This window comes from Oncorhynchus keta, chromosome 16, assembly GCF_023373465.1.
Source record: "Oncorhynchus keta strain PuntledgeMale-10-30-2019 chromosome 16, Oket_V2, whole genome shotgun sequence".
NCBI classification, from domain to species: Eukaryota; Metazoa; Chordata; class Actinopteri; order Salmoniformes; family Salmonidae; genus Oncorhynchus; species Oncorhynchus keta.
The window spans coordinates 17,352,375-17,375,173 of NC_068436.1; the positions used below are offsets into that span (position 1 = coordinate 17,352,375).

Consider the following 22,799-nt stretch of genomic DNA (forward strand, 5'->3'; position numbering starts at 1 on the left):
TCTACCTGACGCCACTTCCACTACCTCCTCGCTCCATTTCCTGTCGTCTTATCTTCCGCCACCAGAGCCTACATCCACCTGGATAGTGTGAAAGGCAAGCTCTCCTCCTTCATAACCTTCTCTTCCTCTTTGTATCCCTCTCTCTTTTTGTCTGTCCTTTGCCTCGGCGGTGTATTCATTTGGGATTTAACCATGCATGGATGTTGTGTGTGTCTTAGTCACAGACTTACCGTCGGCTTTGAGCAGAGTGATTACGGCACGGTTACTGGTTTCTCGGGCATCACGACAGGATTAAAGAGAGGGAGCTTTGAACTATCCTTCTGTTTGCATCCTCGCTTAAACACTTCCTTAGAATGTGTGTGCTGCTGCAGTCTCGTAGTTGTGAGTTTCCCTCCCTTCCTCAATATTTTTTTTACTTATCCTCTCTCGACACGTCTGTCTGTCTGTCTGTCTGTCTGTCTGTCTGTCTGTCTGTCTGTCTGTCTGTCTGTCTGTCTGTCTGTCTCTCTGTCTCTCTGTCTCTCTGTCTCTCTCTCTCAATTCATTGGCATGACGTAATAATGTACATATTGCCAAAGCTTACTTTGGAGATTTACAATATTAACATAATAAAAAATGTAAAAATAAATATTGTTAACGGGACAACAGTAACAACAATAATCAACGGTCAAAATAACCATATGTTGAACAGTAAGCATAGTGGACATTTGCAGGTTGGTTGGTCTGTCAGACACTGTCCCTCATCTTATGGCAGGCAGCAATATAGTGTGCTGCCAACCCACAGCTCTCTGCGTCATCCCCCAACATGATGGGCAGCCTATTCTCATCAGAGAGGGTTTCAAATTTGGGGAAATGACACACTCTCTCTAATTGTTTTATATATATTTTTTTAATTTTGACAGGAAATGCAGCTCTGTCTCAGGTTATGCTGTGGTGCAGTGGTTGCACAGCCTTTCCTCTGCAGGGAGCCAGGTTTTCCTGTGTCTACCCATCTCAATATCAAGGCTGTGCTCACTGAGCCTGTACTTTGTCAAGTTTTTTCTAAGGTTTTGATCAGTAACCATGGTCAAGTAGTTAGCCAGGGTGTACTGTCGATTTAGGGCCAGATAGCACTGCATTTTGCTTTGTGCTTGTGTTTCCCAATAAGCAATGTAGTTTTGACTGTGTTGTACTTTGGTTTATTCTGATTGATTGGATGTTCTGGTCCTGAAGCTTCAGTGTGTTAGTAGAAAAGGACCAGCTGGATGACTGGACTCTTTCCTTTGCTCAGCTCTTGGCATTGCAGGGCTTGGTAATGACATGAGAGGGGGTATTTTAGATGTTTCCAAAACGTATTTGCTGTTTTTATTTGTTTTATTTGTTTTATTATTAGTGGATATTGGCCTAATTCTCTCTACCATCTCTCTCTACCATCTCTCTCTATCTACCTTCTGTCTGTTTCTCTCTCCATACCATCTCTGTCTCTCTCTTTCTCTCTCCATACCATCTGTCTCTCTCTCTTTCTCTCTCCATACCATCTCTGTCTCTCTCTCTTTCTCTCTCCATACCATCTCTGTCTCTCTCTCTTTCTCTCTCCATACCATCTGTCTCTCTCTTTCTCTCTCCATACCATCTGTCTCTCTCTTTCTCTCTCCATACCATCTGTCTCTCTCTTTCTCTCTCCATACCATCTCTGTCTCTCTCTCTTTCTCTCTCCATACCATCTGTCTCTCTCTTTCTCTCTCCATACCATCTGTCTCTCTCTTTCTCTCTCCATACCATCTGTCTCTCTCTTTCTCTCTCCATACCATCTGTCTCTCTCTCTCTTTCTCTCTCCATACCATCTCTGTCTCTCTCTCTCTTTCTCTCTCCATACCATCTCTGTCTCTCTCTCTCTTTCTCTCTCCATACCATCTCTGTCTCTCTCTCTCTTTCTCTCTCCATACCATCTCTGTCTCTCTCTCTCTCTTTCTCTCTCCATACCATCTCTGTCTCTCTCTCTCTCTTTTCTCTCTCCATACCATCTCTGTCTCTCTCTCTCTTTCTCTCTCCATACCATCTCTGTCTCTCTCTCTCTCTTTCTCTCCATACCATCTCTGTCTCTCTCTCTCTCTTTCTCTCTCCATACCATCTCTGTCTCTCTCTCTCTTTCTCTCTCCATACCATCTCTGTCTCTCTCTCTCTTTCTCTCTCCATACCATCTCTGTCTCTCTCTCTCTTTCTCTCTCCATACCATCTCTGTCTCTCTCTCTCTTTCTCTCTCCATACCATCTCTGTCTCTCTCTCTCTTTCTCTCTCCATACCATCTCTGTCTCTCTCTCTCTCTTTCTCTCTCCATACCATCTCTGTCTCTCTCTCTTTTTCTCTCCCTACCACCTCTGTCTCTCTCACAGTCACTTTTCCTCCCTTTCTCAATTTCTCTCTGGCTGCTGTAGTTTTTCTTAATGAATGGACAGTTTGCTTGCCCTTTCCATCCCCAATAATCTGCCCTGAGGCTGGATGGAAGATCTTTTCTCATATGGAGATTTCAGCTGAAGTCTGTGACAGTCTAGTTTGAGGATATTTAAGAAATTGATTCAGTGTATGCGTGCTTGTGTGGGTTCATACTGTGTGTGTGAAGTCCCCACAAGAATAGTAAACAAACAAAAATGTTGACTAACTGGGGACATTTTGTTCGTTCCCACAACGTCAAATGCTATTTCTATGGGATTTAGGGTTAATGTTAGAATTAGTGTTAGGGTTAGAATTATGTTTAGGGTTAGGAGCTAGGATTAGTTTTAGGGTTAGGGTTCTAATTATGTTTAGGGTTAGGAGCTAGGGTTAGTTTTAGGGTTAGGAGCTAGGGTTAGTTTTAGGGTTAGGAGCTAGGGTTAGGTTTTTAGGTTTGGGTAAGAGTTAGGGTTTATGGAAAATAGGATTTTGAATGGGACTGAATGTTTTGTCCCCACAAGGTTTAGTGGTGAGGGAATTGAAGCGCCTGTGATTCATTCTGGTCCAGAAGATAGAAGATGTAGCTGTGAGAAATGTGTTTTGACCTGGCAGGCAAACATGGGAATGTTGTGTGTGTGTGTCTGCCTAGTGTGCCTTCTCTCCCAGTGTTACGGGATTATTCCTGGGAAGGAGAGGCGGACCAAAATGCAGCGTGGTTATTTTTATACATCTTTAATAAAGATGAAAATACAACAATCTACAAAACAAGAACCGTGAAAACAGTCCTATCTGATGCCACAAAGACAGGAACAATCACCCACAAAACCCAACACAAAACAGGCTACCTAAATATGGCTCCCAATCAGAGACAATGACTAACACCTGCCTCTGATTGAGAACCATATCAGGCCCAAACACAGAAACAGACCAACAAGACATCCAACATAGAATGCCCACTCAGATCACACCCTGACCAAACAAAACATAGAACATACAAAGCAAACTATGGTCAGGGTGTGACACCCAGTCTATGGGTGAATTCAAAATGGCACCATATTCCCATAGGGCTCTGGTCAAAAGAAGTGTGCTATGGTATGTAGGGAATGGGTCCCATTTGGGATGCACCCTATACATGGCTCAGTGAGACTGGAGATGTGTAACACATAGCTAGGTCTTTAGCAAGCAGTGCACTTCCCTGAACCAATTCCAGTGTTTTGGCTGTAATGTTATATTCCGAGGTGTGATGTTTGGTTACTACTTCACCTTGCTTGTTAGTCTGCGTCGTGTTTGTTCTTCTCTCAGCCACTGATCAACGCTAGCAAACAAATTCAACTTGCTAATGCAAGCACCATAGTAGAATCGTCTGTTTTATTTGAAAGAATTTGGAGGTTGTCCTCGAGCTACACTAGATACTGTACCTACTGTAGCCAACTGGACGAGACTGGATGTGTTGCAGACCACCTAACCTACAGTAATCAGAGTCTGGGAACAACTTAATTTGCCAGATGTTTTATTTTTATTTTTTATTTAACCAGGTAAGCTAGTTGAGAACAGGTTCTCATTTACAACTGCGACCTGGCCAAGATAAAGCAAAGCAGTGCGACACAAACAACAACACAGAGTTACACATGGAATAAACAAGCATACAGTCAATAATACAATAGAAAAAGTATATATATAGTGTGTGCAAATGAGGTAGGATAAGGGAGGTAAGGCAATAAATAGAATATAGTGGCAATATAGAAATTACACTGGAGTGATAGATGTGCAGAAGACGAGTGTGCAAGTAGAGATACTGAGGTGCAAAATAAAATAAAAAATAACAGTATGGGGATGAGGTAGTTGGATGGGCTATTTACAGATGGGCTATGTACAGGTGCAGTGATCTGTGAGCTGCTCTGACAGATGGTGCTTAAAGCTAGTGAGGGACATATGAGTCTCCAGCTTCAGTGATTTTTGCAGTTCATTCCAGTCATTGGCAGCAGAGAACTGGAAGGAAAGGCGGCCGAAGGAGAAATTGACTTTGGGGGTGACCAGTAAAATATACCTGCTGGAGTGCATGCTACGGGTGGGTGCTGCTATGGTGACCAGTGAGTGAGCTGAGGTAAGGTGGGGCTTTTCCTAGAAAATACTTATAGATGACCTGGAGCCAGTTGATTGGTGACGAATATGAAGCGAGGGCCAACCAACGAGAGCATACAGGTCACAGTGGTGGGTAGTATATGGGGCTTTGGTGACAAAACTCTTCCTCCCGGGGAAGGACTGCCCGTTCCATGATCTCGCCATCACGGTTGACAACTCCATTGTGTCCTCCTCCCAGAGCGCTAAGAACCTTGGCGTGATCCTGGACAACACCCTGTCGTTCTCAACTAACATCAAGGCGGTGGCCCGTTCCTGTAGGTTCATGCTCTACAACATCCGCAGAGTACGACCCTGCCTCACACAGGAAGCGGCGCAGGTCCTAATCCAGGCACTTGTCATCTCCCGTCTGGATTACTGCAACTCGCTGTTGGCTGGGCTCCCTGCCTGTGCCATTAAACCCCTACAACTCATCCAGAACGCCGCAGCCCGTCTGGTGTTCAACCTTCCCAAGTTCACTCACGTCACCCCGCTCCTCCGCTCTCTCCACTGGCTTCCAGTTGAAGCTCGCATCCGCTACAAGACCATGGTGCTTGCCTACGGAGCTGTGAGGGGAACGGCACCTCAGTACCTCCAGGCTCTGATCAGGCCCTACACCCAAACAAGGGCACTGCGTTCATCCACCTCTGGCCTGCTCGCCTCCCTACCACTGAGGAAGTACAGTTCCCGCTCAGCCCAGTCAAAACTGTTCGCTGCTCTGGCTCCCCAATGGTGGAACACACTCCCTCACGACGCCAGGACAGCGGAGTCAATCACCACCTTCCGGAGACACCTGAAACCCCACCTCTTTAAGGAATACCTAGGATAGGATAAAGTAATCCTTCTCACCCCCCTTAAAAGATTTAGATGCACTATTGTAAAGTGGCTGTTCCACTGGATGTCATAAGGTGAATGCACCAATTTGTAAGTCGCTCTGGATAAGAGCGTCTGCTAAATGACTTAAATGTAATGTAATGTAAAACGTATGGCACTGTGATAGACTGCTTCCAATTTGCTGAGTAGAGTGTTTGGAGGCTATTTTGTAAATGACAACGCCGAAGTCGAGGATCGGTAGGATAGTGAGTTTTACGAGGATATGTTTGGCAGCATGAGTGAAGGATGTTTTGTTGTGAAATAGGACGCCGATTCTAGATGTAATTTTGGATTGGATATGATTAATGTGAGTCTGGAAGGAGAGTTAACAGTCTAACCAGACACCTAGGTATTTGTAGTTGTCCACATATTGTAAGTCAGAACCGTCCAGAGTAGTGATGCTAGTCGGGCGGGCAGGTGTGGGCAGTGATCGGTTGAAGAGCATGCATTTAGTTTTACTTGCATCTAAGAGCAGTTGGAGGCCACGGAAGGAGAGTTATGTGGCTTTGAAGCTCGTCTAGAGGTTAATTAACACAGTGTCCAAAGAAGGGCCAGAAGTATACAGAATGGCGTCGTCTGTGTAGAGGTGGATCAGAGAAGCACCAGCAGCAAGAGTGCAATCATTGATGTGTACAGATGTCATTGATGTTGACCGGGGTAGGGGTAGCCAGGTGGAAAGCATGGCCAGCCGTAGAAAAATGCTTATTGAAATTCTCAATTATCACAGATTTATCGGTGGTGACAGTGTTTCCTAGCCTCTGGGCAGTGGGCAGCTGGGAGGAGGTGCTCTTATTCTCCATGGACTTTACAGTGTCCCATAACTTTTTGGAGTTTGTGCTACAGGATGCAAATTTCTGCTTGAAAAAGCTAGCCTTTGCGTTCCTAACTACCTGTGTATATTGGATCCTCACTTCCCTGAAAAGTTGCATATCGTGGGGGCTATTCGATGCTAATGCAGTACACCACAGGATATTTTTGTGCTGGTTAAGGGCAGTCAGGTCTGGAGTGAAGCAAGGGCTATATCTGTTCCTGGTTTAACATTTTTTGAATGGGGCATGCTTATATAGGATGGCGAGGAATGCACTTTTAAAGAATAACCAGGCATTCTCTACTGGCGGAATGAGGTCAATATCCTTCCAGGATACCCGGGCCAGGTCGATTAGAAAGGCCAGCTCACTGAAGTGTTTTAGGGAGCGCTTGACAGTGATGAGGGGTGGTCGTTTGACCACAGACCCATTACGGACGCAGGCAATGAGGTGGTGATCGCTGAGATCCTGGTTGAAGACAGCAGAGGTGTATTTGGAGGGCAGGTTGGTTAGGATGATATCTATGAGGGTGCCCATGTTTATGGCTTTGGTGTTGTGCCTGGTAGATTCATTGACAATTTGTGTGAGGTTGAGGGCATCAAGCTTACATTGTGGGATGGCCGGGGTGTTAAGCATGTCCCAGTTTAGGTCACCTAACAGCACGAGCTCTGAAGATAGACGGGGGGCAATCAATTCACATATGGTGTCCAGGTCACAGCTGGGGGCAGATGGTGGTCTATAGCAAGCGGCAACGGTGAGAGACTTGTTTCTGGAAAGGTGGATTTTTAAATGTAGAAGCTCAAATTGTTTGGGCACAGACCTGGATAGTAGGACAGAACTCTGCAGGCTATCTCTGCAGTAGATTGCAACTCCACCCCTTTTGGCAGTTCTATCTTGCCGGAAAATATTAAAGTTAGGGATGGAAATTTCAGGGTGTTTGGTGGTATTCCTAAGCCAGAATTCAGACACGGCTAGGACATCCAGGTTGGCAGAGTGTGCTAAGGCAGTGCTATAAGGCAAACAAACTTAGGGAGGAGGCTTCTAATGTTAACATGCATGAAACCAAGAAGTCAACAAATAAGAGCGCCTTGGGGAATGGGAGTGGAGCTAGGCACTGCAGGGCGTGGATCAACCTCTACATCACCAGAGGAACAGAGGAGGAGTAGGATAAGGGTACGGCTAAAGGCTAGAAGAACTGGTTGTCTAGTACGTTCGGAACAGAGAGTAAAAGGAGCTTGTTTCTGGGCACGGTAGAATAGATTTAAGGGATAATGTACAGACAAAGGTAAGGTAGGATGTGAATACAGCGGTAAACCTATGCATTGAGTGACGGTGAGAGAGATATTGCCTCTAGAAACATTATTTAAACCAGGTGAGGTCACCACATGTGTGGGAGGTGGAACTAAAGGGTTAACTACGGCGTGTTGAGCAGGGCTAGAGGCTCTACAGTGCAATAAGGCAATAATTACTAACCAAAACAGCAATGGACAAGGCATATTGACATTAGGGAGAGGCATGCATAGCAGAGTGATCATAGGGGTCCAGTGACTGGCTCGGTGGGCCGGAGACACGGCGATTCAGGCAGCTAGCGGGCCGGGGCTAGCAGAAAAACCTTAGAGGGACGTCGTGACGGAAGAAGTCTGTTGTAGCCCCCTCGTGCTGTTACGTCTGCAGACCAGTCGTCATGGATCAGCAGGGCTCCGTGTGGTAATAAGGTCCAGGCCAATTAGCAAAATAGGTATAGAGGCCAAAGGATTTGTCCGATGGGCCTCTTAAGCTAACAGTCTGATATGCTCTAGACAGCCAGCGGGCCGCAATGGGCATCCAGGGGACGTCGTGACGGAGGAGCCAGTTGAAAAAACATCGGTAGTCCAGTCGTGATGGGTCGGTGGGGGTCCAGACCAATTGACAAAATAGGTATTGTAGCCCAAGGAGCGGCTGATGGACCTCTTCGGCTAGCCGGGAGATGGGCCCAGCAAAGGCTAGCTCCAGGCTAATTGGTTCTTTCTTCTGGACAGAGACGTTAGCCAGGAGTGGCCACTCGGATAGCGGCTAGCTAACTGCGATGATCCAGAGGAAAAAGTTCAGAGCTTGCGGTAGGAATCCGGATATATGGAGAAAAATAAGTCCGATTTGCTCTGGTTTAAGTCGCGCTGTGCAGACTGGCGAGAGTTGTCCGGGCTAAAGATAGCTGATGACCGCAAGCATTGGCTAGCTGACTACTAGCTAGTAGCTAGTTAGCTGGCTAGCTTCTGCTGGGGTTTCCGGTTCAAAAGTTAAAAAAATATCAGATCCATACCACATTGGGTGAGACAGATTGCAGGAGAGTATGTTGAAGTTAAGGTTAAGAAAAATACAAATAAATATATGAGAAGAAAACATATATAAAAGATATATACGGAGAAAAATAAGTCCGATTTGCTCTGGTTTAAGTCGCGCTGTGCAGACTGGCGAGAGTTGTCCGGGCTAAAGATAGCTGATGACCGCAAGCATTGGCTAGCTGACTACTAGCTAGTAGCTAGTTAGCTGGCTAGTTTCTGCTGGGGTTTCCGGTTCAAAAGTTTAAAAAAATATCAGATCCATACCACATTGGGTGAGACGGATTGCAGGAGAGTATGTTGAAGTTGAGGTTAAGAAAAATACAAATAAATATATGAGAAGAAAACATATATAAAAAGATATATACAGACAAGACGAGGACAAAAGACATCTGACTGCTACGCCATCTTGGATACTATGTGATGCCATAGATGTGGTATTACAGCATATTTTCAACACTGTGTTGCTCTTTATTATGTTGAAGAAACAAGTTTCTCCCTTACCTACATCAGGGCCTGTATCAGATGGTACCTAGATAAGAACCTGTATCAGATGATACCTAGATAAGAACCTGTATCAGATGATACCTAGATAAGAACCTGTTTCAGATGATACCTAGATAAGAACCTGTATCAGATGATACCTAGATAAGAACCTGTATCAGATGATACCTAGATAAGAACCTGTATAGGATGATACCTAGATAAGAACCTGTATCAGATGATACCTAGATAAAAACCTGTATCAGATGATACCTAGATAAGAACCTGTATCAGATCAAATCAAACTTTATTTGTCACATGCGCTGAATACAACAAGTGTAGACTTTACCGTGAAATACTTACTTACAAGCCCTTAACCAACAGTGCAGTTCAAGAAGAGATAAGAAAATATTTACCAAGTAGACTAAAATAAAAAGTAATAATAAAAGTAACCCAATAAGAATAACAATAACGAGGCTATCTACAGGGGGCACTGGTACCAAGTCAGTGTTCGGGGGTACAGGTTAGTTGAGGTAATTTGTACATGTAGGTGGGGGTGAAGTGACTATGCATAGATGATACCTACATCAGGGCCTGTATCAGATGATACCTAGATAAGAACCTTTTTTAGACGATACCTAGATAATGCCCATTATCAGATGATACCTACATCAGGGCCTGTATCAGATGATACCTAGATCAGGGCCTGTATCAGATGATGCCTACATCAGGGCCTGTATCAGATGATACCTAGATCAGGGCCTGTATCAGATGATACCTACATCAGGGCCTGTATCAGATGATACCTAGATCAGGGCCAGTATCAGATGCACATTGCAGAAACTAGACAACTGCATGTTCTCTAAGTACGCAGAGATGGAATTATGTCAGCATAGCTGACAACTGTTGTTCTGATTAAAAAAACAATAAAACTGGCCTTTAGACTAGTTGTGTATCTGGAGCATCAGCATTTGTGGTTCGATTACAGGCTCAAAATGGCGAGAAACAAAGACCTTTCTTCTATTCTTGTTCTGAGAAATGAAGGCTATTCCATGTGAGAAATTTCCAAGAAACTGAAGATCTCATACAACGCTGTGTACTACTCCCTTCACAGAACAACACAAACTGGCTCTAACCAGAATAGACATGTATAGTGTTGAGTCATCCGCATACATAGACACAGTGGCCTTACTCAAAGCCAGTGGCATGTTGTAAGTAAAGATCGAAAAAAGCAAGGGGCTTAAACAGCTACCCTGGGAAATTCCTGTTTTTAACTGGAATATATTTGATAGGCTTCCATTAAAGAACACCCTCTGTGTTCTGGTAGACAAGTAACTCTTTATCCACATTATAGAAGAGGGTGTAAAGCCATTAACATCAGTTTTTCCAGCAGCATACTATGATCAATAATGTTTAAAGCTGCACTGAACTCTAACAAGACAGCCCGCACAATAATTTTATTATAAATGTCTCTCAGCCAATCATCAGTTATTTATGTAAGTGCTGTGCTTGTTGAGTGTTCTCTATATGCATGCAGGAAGTCTGTTGTCAATTTGTTTATTGTGACATAGCATCTTATCTGGTAAAACACCTTTTTTCACAAAGTTTACTAAGGGTTGGTAGCAGGCTGATTGGTCGGTTATTTGAGCTAATAAAGGGGGATTTAGTACTCTTGGGTAGCGGAATGACTTTAGCTTCCCTCCAGTTTCACACACTTTCAAGTAGTTTGAAGATGTGGCAAATAGGAGTGGCAACATCGTCCGCTATTATCCTCAGTCATTTTCCATCCATATTGTCAGACCCCGGTGGCTTGTGAAAGACTTGTGAAATCCTGTTTGGATATCTTGCAGACCACCTAAACAGAGTCTGTGACAACAATTCAATTTTCCACATGTAACTTGCATTGCAGTGCTGAGCAAATATTTAACTGCATGCCCTCAGAACTGGGAAAGTGGCATTACAACACCCTTTCAACCATGGCTCAACCTTTACAAGCAGATTCAACACTTCTACTGTGTATTTACAATAGGTGATTGGTTAATGCTTCGCTATCAAAAGTGGCAGAATTTATCATGCAGGATGAGCAAAGTCAATGGAGGGAAGTAACACCCAATATGTACTCAGGGTTCTGCACACACCTCCAGCCAGGTATAAAACAAGCAGTATAGAAGGTGATCATTACATGCATGTTAAGGCAAAGTTAACAGGGTACTACAAACTATCAACCAATCAGGTAAGGGAACTCTGAATGTTTAATTTTTGATAATATGGAAGACATTTTCATCAAGCGAAAGAGCACAGATGTGTGCAAAAAATACAGTTAAACTTGATGTGCAGCGTGATTTCATGTTTTGTTTTCTTCAACTATGTGTAGAATGAGGAGGCTATTATTTAACCAGAGATCAGTGTACTGAGCCATGAATGCAATGCACACAATGCAATGGGTATTTTGGATAATATGCACATTGAATAAGCATATTACTCCTGTCTATGGTTCATTTGCTCACTGCCATTTGCTTGTTCAAAATGTCCCGGAACATGCTGTGTGTATGCAATAACTGTGGCTTTGCAAGTTTGTTATTCAAGCAAGAATACCCTCAAAACAGTTTTTGTTATTAAAATGGATCAATAGATATCATGCTAGTCTTAATATTTGCAGAAATATTTGCACTGCCTACATTGAATGAACTGTTGTTTGCTGTGCAGTCTCAGTGTGTGCAGATCATAGTGTTTTTCAGAGTCAAAATGCCAAAATACAAGGTGACTGTGCACACACACAACATCGCAAATGGCACCACGATGAACAACATCTTCATCAAGCTGATTGGCGAAAAAGGAGAGAGTAAGCGCACGTGGCTCACTAGCTTGAAGGGACTCTTCTATCAAGACACAGTAAGTCAGTGCTCCTATCAGTACTAAGATATATTTCTCTTTAAATCTAGAATCCTTAATTGAAACAATAAGAAAGAGGCACCCCGCCTCTGTTTTGGTAAAAAGCTGAGGGATGGGCTTGTAGAAATGTCACCATTCTCAAACTCATAGAAGAATGTGTACTTTTAACCATGTTTTGTGGCTATAGCTTAGTGTTTGTTCACATTTACATTGCTTACAATCATTGGGTTCTGATTGGGTACGACAGCTGAACTAAGCAATTATAAATTATATTCTTCAAGAATCTATGGGTATATATAATTAAAAATTATAAAAATGGATGTAGCAACAAATGATTCTAGCTTCAATAAGACTTACCATTTACATTTTTTAAATACTGTACTCAAAACACACCCAAACGCACCCAATATGTTCATACACATATAGTGTATATGACATGAAGCCTTTGTTGCCTGTATGTTGAACCCTTAAGTAATAATACTGGTAGTCCAGGATTAGTTATATTTGCCTTTGTTACTTGCTTTCTCACACAGTCCAGATTCTGCTCTCTCTCATCTTCTCTCTCTGCCCTTCCCTTTCTCTCTCTCTCTCACTCACTCACTCCCTCCCTCCATCTCATTCTCTCATTCCCTCCATCTATCTCTCACTTCCTCCATCTCTCTCTCTCTCACCTGCTCTCTCTGCAGGGGTCTCGTGAATTCGACGTGGTGTGCCCCTTTTCACTCGGCACGCTGGTGCTGATAGAGCTGGACAAACAGCCCCTCCCACTCTTCCCCCTGGATGCCTGGTTCCCATCCAAGGTTGTCGTGACGACGCCAGAGAGAGGCACATGCCAGTTCCCCATCTACTGTTGGATTCTGGACAACGAGGTGCACCTGTTCAGAGAGGGCACAGGTCAGCACGGTGTGACGTTATGAAACAACATCACATGCAGACATGTTAGAATGAGTAATGCTGGGGGAAAAAGTGGATACTTGCAGCCATTGTAGGGGGGGGGGGCATTTTCTTTGTGTGTGCATGATGTCACTAAGTTTTAAAAGCTACTTTGCCTCTTAGGGCCACCGTACATACAGTAATACATGCAACACTGGTTCTGAAGGATTAGTGCAATAATATATGTGATTAATTTGATTTATTATTATTTATTTTTTTCAGCTAAAAGGCTCTGTGATGAAACTAATCATCTTGCCAGGTACAGCAGGGAACTGGAGATGAAGACGAGAACTGAGCTGTACTGGTAGGTGCTGTGGTCTTTCGTCCTAGCTGCCCAGTCTGTCCATTATATCTGACCAACCTCCATATATTTCCTGCTCCTCCTCTTTCTCCTGCTCCTCCTGCTCCTCCTCCTACTCAGCTGGGATACCTACAAGGATGGTTTCCCCGGCAGCATGAAGGCAGACAACCCTCTGGATCTTCCCAGCGAGATCCAATTCTCGTTCACCAAGGCCACCCAGTTCCTCTTCACCGCCGCCACCGGGTGAGTTCCTCACCTAAGCCAAATGTATACCCGACTTGAGTACACAACACGAGAATGCAATGTGCTACTCATAATGGCTTCCCTATGTGGTTATGTGGTAAGTTACAGAATGAGGAATTGGCGTGCTCAACTCAAAAGTCTGTAGTAACAAAAAGTTGTTGGGTGCCGGGTTCAAAAGGCATGCACTGGGGGACCCCCAAAACCCTTATTCATTAAAATATTCTTTACATTTTAATGTATTTTTAGGGACTAGAAGTTGTGAAAAATAGCAGAATAATGTATGTGAATAATGAATGTAAATTATAATTGTGAAAAAAGATATGACAATGTTTCATCATTTATAACTATGTGTGAATGTGTGAATTTTTCTCCAAAAGCTGATGAAGTATGTCGCCCAAATGGGTCTGATTGCTCTGCCCTCTCCTGCTGATAATTACATTAAAACTTAAGAATAGTTCAGTGCGGATTTGAGCTTTTTTCCTTTGTCCAGTACGTGGTGAGTTTAACATTTTGGGTTGCACACACTTGCATATTTTTGCAACTATGCAGGACAGCCATTTTTGTGTAGCTAATTGCGCTGTGTACGTCGGGCATAATTCATCCTCTAAGGACAGTTCAAACAGCACTTCCTGCAGAAGATCATTAATACTCTTCTAAAGTATTCCATTCATTTATATTGTTGAGTTGTACATTTGCTCTGCGAAACTCTATTGGCTCAGCTTGACATAGTTCCTTTTCTTCCATTCTGTAGGATCACTGAGCTGAAACTGAAGGGGTATTCTGACAGCAAGAAGAGCTGGAAAAACATTGATGAAATCAGCAATGTCTGCCTCAATAGAACTGTCATCTCAGGTGAGTGCATTTCATAGGTGCTTTTGCAATATTAACTCCAGGGGCCTGTTTATTAGGTGGTAAACGTTTTGAAACAAAGAGAAAGGGGGCAGTAATACTACTTGAATTTTTTCAAATAACAATATACATACAGTACCTGTCAAAAGATTGGACACACCTACCCATTCAAGTTTTTTTTCTTCATTTTCACTATTTTCTACATTTTAGAATAATGGTGAAGACATTAAAACTATGTAATAACACATATGGAATCATGTAGTAACCAAAAAAGTGTTAAACAAATATTTTAAATTTGAGATTCTTCAAAGTCGCCACCATTTGGCTTGATGACAGCTTTGCACACTCTTAGCATTCTCTCGACCAGCTTCAAACTTTTGACTGGTATTCTACATACTGAAAACGACCCTGGTTTACTAGGCATCATCTGGAAGAAAACAGACTGAAACAGGGAGGGAATACCTGTCCAATAAGAAACTATTGATTTTATTTTCTGTTGCAAAAGGTTTTGTTATGGTGTGCACTAATTAATACGACCCAGAATTTCCTCCTTCCAGACTACGCACAGGAGCACTGGAAGGAAGACGAGTTTTTCGGGTACCAGTATCTGAACGGCTGCAACCCCATGTTGATCCGTCGCTGCTCGGAGTTGCCGGCAAATTTCCCCGTCACAGGAGACATGGTCAAGCCCTCTCTTCGTGGATCGTCCAGCCTCCTAAGGGAATTGCAGGTACTGTACAGTATGTCAAAATGGGACTCTTTGTTAAAAGTTGCCTAAATTATTGCAGTACCACTTCTACCAAGGGTGGCGCTGGATTAGGGGCAGTCCTCTTGGACCAAGGTGAATATCTTAGATATTCACAATTATCAATGGAAGTCAATAGAGATCCCTTTGTTGGATGTCTAGACGTCCACTTTCTTGGACCATCAGAACCATGTACCAGATTCCTTTTTGGACCTACAGATGACATTTGTGGAGGTCCATCCAGTATGTTTATCAATAGCTAGGTTTCCATCCAATTGGCGATAGATTTTCATGCAAATATTCTCAATTCCGCATAAAAACAATATGCACATTTCCCCACGATAGATGTTTCCATCAAATTGACCTGTTGCGGATATAAGTCTGTGTGATGACATAGTGCACATAAAAATAACCTTTGTGGTTAAATTCCCATGTACCCAAACATAAAAATAACCTTTGTGGTTAAATTCCCATGTACCCAAACATAAAAATAACCTTTGTGGTTAAATTGCCATGTACCCAAACATAAAAATAACCTTTGTGGTTAAATTCCCATGTACCCAAACATAAAAATAACCTTTGTGGTTAAATTCCCATGTACCAAAACATACAAATAACCTTTGTGGTTAAATTCCCATGTACCCAAACATAAAAATAACCTTTGTGGTTAAAGTCCCATGTACCCAAACATAAAAATAACCTTTGTGGTTAAATTCCCATGTACCCAAACATAAAAATAACCTTTGTGGTTACATTTTCATGTACCCAAACATAAAAATAACCTTTGTGGTTAAAATTCCCATGTACCAAAACATAAAAATAACCTTTGTGGTAAAATTCCCATGTACCCAAACATAAAAATAATCTTTGTGGTTAAATTCCCATGTACCCAAACATAAAAATAACCCTTGTGGTTAAATTCCCATGTACCCAAACATAAAAATAACCTTTATGGTTCCCATGTACCCAAACATAAAAATAACCTTTGTGGTTAAATTTCCATGTACCCAAACATAAAAATAACCTTTGTGGTTAAATTCCCATGTACCCAAACGTAAAAATAACCTTTGTGGTTAAATTCCCATGTACCCAAACATAAAAATAACCGTTGTGGTTAAATTCCCATGTACCCAAACATAAAAATAACCTTTGTGGTTAAATTCCCATGTACCCAAACACAAAAATAACCTTTGTGGTTAAATTCCCATGTACCCAAAAATAACCTTTGTGGTTAAATTCCCATGTACCCAAACATAAAAATAACCTTTGTGGTTAAAGTCCCATGTACCCAAACATAAAAATAACCTTTGTGGTTAAATTCCCATGTACCCAAACATAAAAATAACCTTTGTGGTTAAATTCCCATGTACCCAAACATAAAAATAACCTTTGTGGTTAAATTCCCATGTACCCAAACATAAAAATAACCTTTATGGTTCCCATGTACCCAAACATAAAATAACCTTTGTGGTTCCCATGTACCCAAACATAAAAATAACCTTTGTGGTTCCCATGTACCCAAACATAAAAAATAACCTTTATGGTTCCCATGTACCCAAACATAAAAATAACCTTTATGGTTCCCATGTACCCAAACATAAAAATAACCTTCATGGTTCCCATGTACCCAAACATAAAAATAACCTTTATGGTTCCCATATACCCAAACATAAAAATAACCTTTATGGTTCCCATGTACCCAAACATAAAACATTTAAACATGTAAATGGCATTTCCATCGCATTTTCAACTCTGATAGCTTTGTCACAATTACTTTTCTGTTATATAGCGAATGTGCCCACTCTGGTCTTGGCTCGTGCACTCTAGCCAACAGCTGGCAGATACAGTGCAGGTATAGCCTACATGATGACATTATTACATGGACAAAAATATTATTTTTATTTATCAATGGCAGTCAAGCATCTGACATCATGTCACCAGAATATGACCCTAGATATGTATTGGAAAGGAGCATCAAGTTCATCACTGTGCACTTTCACCACCCTGTGAAGTTCATCATAACTTATTTCATCTAATAAACTGCATGTTTTCCTGAGTCGTAGTGAGAGGACCACAAAACATGTCATGTGACTCCAAGTTTACTTAGATATGATGGTTATTATATCCATTTTTGCACATAAAAGTGCCATTCCACCACCATTTCTCACATAAAACATTTTACAGACACAAAAATATCCCACCTTGTCTAGCATATTTTGTTTTGTTGACATGCTGAAAGTTCACAGACAAACGTTCTGTTTCCTTCAGGTCTGTCGTGACATTTTCTATCTGACATGTACTTCAAAAATGTTGGATGAAACCTGGTCACTGAAAAAATGAAAAACATCCCAGTATTACTTTCTTTTCTGTTTTTGTGGGGGGTGGTAACCCTAAAATCCAAGAAAGTAATCGCAAAAATAACTTTATTGGATGTTTTTGGGGATAATCCTAGTAAAACACAGAGCTACAATATCTGTCCCATTCCAAAATACCAAGAAAGTGGACTGTAATCCTAACCTGTTGCATTGTAACTGTTGGATTTATTCTCCCATGTCATCCAATCCCAAACAGAGCGGCAACATATTCCTGCTTGACTACAAGAACCTGGATGGATTAAAGGCAAACGTGATCCATACGAAAAAACAGTACATGGCGGCTCCTCTGGTTCTGCTCTACAGAACCCCTGATGACAAGCTGGTTCCCATCGCCATCCAGGTAAGGTTGCCCTAACTAACTTTGAAGTAAAGAATACAATCACGGAGACCATTACAAGTGAGAGAGTCTGTAAACCCATCATGTTTCAATCTCCTTTAGAGAGCCCACTTACCCGTGGAGGCTGGTGGAGATAGAAATGGAGAGTACGGGCTCATTACTACCGCTCCCTTCTTTACGTTCCAAACATTACAACTAGCCCGTCCTCCCCATGTTTCTCTCCACCAGCCTCCACTGTATCTGACAGCGCCCAAAGAAAATATGTTTGATATTGTCTTCAAATGCTTTGAATTAATGCATTACACACTTAGAACATATGGTTCATCAAAGGTCCTTTGGGAAGGGTGATGGTTTTATGTGAAACCTTTGAGTCCTTCAATGCTTCTTTGGAGTTCAGGGAAGGGTTCTTTCCTCTTTTTGGTCATTCAAATGTGTGGGGGGGGCAGATCATGATTATTTTGGGTTGTGGTTTGCTCAAGGCTCTTTTTGAGTGAGAGTGTCATTCCAGTTTATCTTTGTGTTATTGTGTCATTACATGTTAAATATGACTATAGCTAGTGAAAGTGTCTTGTGAAATGCGTAAGGGATAATCAACGACTATGTGTTCTCTGGAAAATAATTAATAATGAGGTGTGTTCCACAACGCGCTCGCAGAGTGGAACTAACCTTCCACAGAGTTACATTATTTTCCAGAGTACGCATAGAGCCCCTGTCACGCCCTGACCGTAGATTGCTTTGTATGTTTCTATTTTTACTTTGGTCAGGGTGTGATGTGGGTGGGTATTCTATGTTGTATGTCTAGGTGTTGTGTTTCTATGTTTAGGCCTGGTATGGTCCATTATTCGCTTGTTTTCTGTGTTCAGTGGACTAAATATGATGAACACTTACCACGCTGCATATTGGTCCGATATTTCTTACTCCTCCTCAGAAGAGGAAGACGACAACCGTTACAGCCCCGAGTTGATTATCCCTTTTATACCATGGCTATAATTTAGCACATTTACTGCTAGAAATATGTTCATTTTACAGGAGGGATAAATGAGTTCAACATCCACTGAAATAAATAGCAAGTTTACTAGATAGCGCCACTAGTTGCCTGGGTAACCAAAAATAGTTGCTAGTTTAGCCAAACAAACCATCAGTCCCAGCTTGCTATTATGAACTCGAATTCAGCAATGCCACTAACATTAGCCTAAAGCCATGTGCGCATTGTTGAGCTTATAATATGAATAAAACCTTTTTTAAACAAATGTATCAACATTTTAAACTAAACGGTCTGATCTGTTGCGTCAGCCTATTGCATTTTTACATTTTTCATGTGCAGTGGTTGTATGCATTTTGAATCTGTAGAACCGTAGACATATTTTGTATCATCCCAGTGATGACGGGAAGCCCTTAATTATAAAGACATAACAAGTAGGCTCTTTGGTTGTAATTGTAATGTTGCAACATTTTATATACTATCAAGGGTGTCCAACCATCCTCCAGGAGAGGCTTAAAGGGGTAGTGTTGTATTTTGAGACTGATTGAATATGCGAAGAAGCCAATAGACAGAGTGTAGCCTCCATGTTTGTCTGATTCTCTATGGTTAAAAAAATCTAGTAATGCATTTCATTTTGTAAAGTGGTTCCTTGCATCATACGATGATGTACAAATGGTGTTACAGACCATTTTTGTGTGTCTTGAGCTTTTGGTAAAAATGTTTCCTACTTGTCCTAAGGACAAGTGGCTAAAAAAGTGAATGTCAAGCCCTAAACCAAAAAGAGTTGTAACGATAGCAGAACCCTTTTTGGTGCTATGTAGAACCATTTTTTATAGTTATTTATAGAACTTTAGGAAAGGGTTCTTTATAGCACCATAAACGTTCCATTTATAACCTTAAGTTCATGGTTATTTACAGAACCTTCAAAAAGGGTTCTATGTAGCACCGAAAAGGAATCCGCTATTGTTATTATTTGTATTTTTCCATTAAACAGGGATAATGTTGCTGGTAGCCATCTATGATGTACCTAACACTCTCTCTCTCCACAGCTGAAGCAGAAGCCTGCAAAAGACAACCCAATCTTCCTTCCTACTGACTCTGCGTATGACTGGCTCCTGGCCAAGATCTTTGTGAGGAGCGCTGACTTTCAAGAGCACCAGCTCAACGTCCACCTGCTGCGCACTCACCTCCTGGCTGAGGTGTTCGCTGTAGCACTGCTGCGCAACATGCCCATGGTGCACCCCCTCTACAAGGTACATAACACAGCACAGCATAGCATAACATAGCATAAACCCAGGAGGTTGGTGGCACCCTAATTGGGGAGGACGGGCTCGTGGTAATGGCTGGAGTGGAATGTTATCAAACACATGGCTTCCATTCACTCCATTCCAGCCATTATTATGAGCTGTCCTCCCCTCAGCAGCCTCCACTGAGCATAACATAGCATTGCATAACATAATATAGCATAGCATAGCATAATATAGCATAACATATCATAGCATAACATAGCATAACATAATATAGCATAGCATAACATAATATAATATAGCTTAGCATAACATAGCATTGAATAGCATAACATCATATAGCATACAACAAGATAATATATCATAGCATAACAGAATATAGCATAGCATAACATAATATAGCATAGCATAATATAAAAAAGCATAACATAATATAGCATAGCATGTCCAGTTGAAAAGTATAGTGCTCCAAGGATCACATGCACCGAATATAACAGCTGTAGACCATACCGTGAAATGCTTACTTATCAACAATGCAGTTTTAAGTAAATAGAGTTAAGAAAATATTGACTAAATCAACTAAAGTACAAAAAAATAACACAATAAAATAACAATAACGAGGCTATATACAGGTGGTTCCGGTACCGAGTCAATGTGCGGGAATACACGTTACTCGAGGTAATTGAGGAATTTGTACATGTTGGCAGTGGTAAAGTGAGGGGTGAGGTCAATATAAATAGTGGCCATTTATTTGATTGTTCAGCAATCTTATTGCTTGTGGGTAGAAGCTGTTAATGAGCACTTTGGACCTAGACTTGGCGCTCCAGTACCGCTTGCCGTGCGGTAGCAGAGAGAGCAGTCTATGACTTGGGTGACTCGAGTCTTTGACAAATTTTGGGGCCTTCCTCTGGCACTGCCTAGTATAGAAGTCCTGGATGGCAGGAAGCTTAGCCCCAGTGATGCACTGGCCCATATACACTACCCTCTGTAGCGCCTTATAGTCGGATGCCGAGCAGTTGCCATACCAGGCGGTGATGCAACTGGTCAGGATGCTCTTAATGGTGCAGCTGTAGAACCTTTTGATGATCTGAGGACCCATGGCAAATCTCTTCGGTCTCCTGTGGGGAATAGGCATTGTCGTGCCCTCTTCCCGACTGTCTTGGTGTGTTTGGACGATGACAGAGGATAATGACACATGAAAGGATAATACATTTCTTTCTAATGTGGTCCTCCAGACAGTCTTTACTAATGCCAGTTTCTCTCTTGAGATTGTTCTCATCCATCCTTCTCTCCACCCTGGTTTACTGCTTTAGCTTCTGATTCCACACACCCGCTACACCCTCCAGATCAACCTCTTGGCCCGGGCATTTCTAATAGCTGATGAAGGAGTTTTCCCTCAGGTAGGCTACTGAGTGGACTGTTTCCATAGAAGTGTGTGGTGTCCATATTAGGAATCACACATCCATGGAAGTTGTGTCAGAGTCAGCATACATGCGGTTGTATGTCTTGTAGTGAAGCTACAGTACCCCCATGTATGGTCATTTGGCCCTCCTGGTCAACATACTTGCTGGTAGGTTCACTATCTCTCATAGAACCAGTGTAATATTGCAGCTTAGATAAAGTACATTATAATGTTACAGAATTATGTAATCAAGTAACTTTAAGTGGCGTTGTAGTTTGCTGCTTCGGGCGGAGAGGCGATGAATGAGATCCTGAGGAGATCTGTGGCCTCATTGACCTACAGCTCCCTCTGTATGCCGGAAGACATCACTGCACGAGGTCTGGAATCAGTCCCCAACAACTACTACAGGGATGATGGACTCAAGCTGTGGGACATCATCCACAGGTAGGCTACGACAGAGCAGTAGAGCAGACCTACATGGTGGTAGTACAGTATCATCCGCTGGTAGAATCTACAGTGAAAGCATAGCTCTTACATAGATTTGATATCTTCTTCCTTCGTTCTTCCGTTGTCGCCTTCCGTATAGGTTTGTAGAGGCAGTGATTCGTTTCTATTACAAGAGTGATTCAGAGGTCCAGGAAGACCAGGAAGTACAGAACTGGATCAAGGATATCTTTGACCATGGCTTCCTGGCCCAAGAATGCACAGGTGACGATGTACAGGGTAATATGGAGGTGTGTTGTAATGACGTATGGTGAAATGTCTTGTTTTTGCCAATATGTTTTTTGGTTTCTGGTCCATAACTTCCCCGGCATAACTCACAACTTCCATGGACGTGACTGTCCTATAGTAACAGTCCACCCAGCTCCCATGGCATAACTCCATTCATCACACACCTCTCTCCGTTCTTATCTTTCTGTCCAGGAATCCCTCAGTCTTTCTCTACTGTGCCAGAGGTCATCAAGTTCGTCACCATGGTGATCTTTACCTGCTCAGGCCAGCATTCTGCTGTCAACTCTGGACAGGTGGGTGTTGCGTAGCCCATACTTCTTTTCAGGTGTGTTATAAATCTAAATCTAAGCACTACTGACGTTTTCTGCCTCCTCTACCATTTAGGAAGATACGTATTTGTAAAAATGTTGCAAGGTTTTGTCTGTAATTCCTTGCCACTATCATATCATTTTTAGAATACCACCATATTGGATGTCAGTAATAATCAGTCATTTTCTTCATGTTACAGTATGACTATGGTGGCTGGATGCCCAACACCCCCATCTCCCTGCAAACAGCCACCTCCCACCACTAAGGGGCAGTCTACTGAGAGCACCATGCTGAAGACCTTCCCAGATGTTGGCACAACAGCACAGGGCATGTCCACTATGTGGCTCCTTAGCAAGCAATCCACTGACTTTGTGAGTCTGCCATCTTTCATGAATTATTATCAATATCATCTAGGCCCAAAATACTATAATTAGCTACAAAATAT

At 42.3% G+C, this 22,799-nt stretch overlaps 1 protein-coding gene and 1 pseudogene across 1 annotated transcript in view; both read left to right on the top strand.

The window, feature by feature from the left end:
* The window catches only part of LOC118375669 (hydroperoxide isomerase ALOXE3-like), an 86,396-nt gene that overhangs the window by 51,609 nt on the left and 11,988 nt on the right, over positions 1-22,799 (top strand). The gene's annotated exons all lie outside the window — the stretch shown is intronic.
* The window catches only part of LOC118375668 (polyunsaturated fatty acid lipoxygenase ALOX15B-like), a 26,233-nt pseudogene continuing 14,592 nt past the window's right edge, over positions 11,159-22,799 (top strand).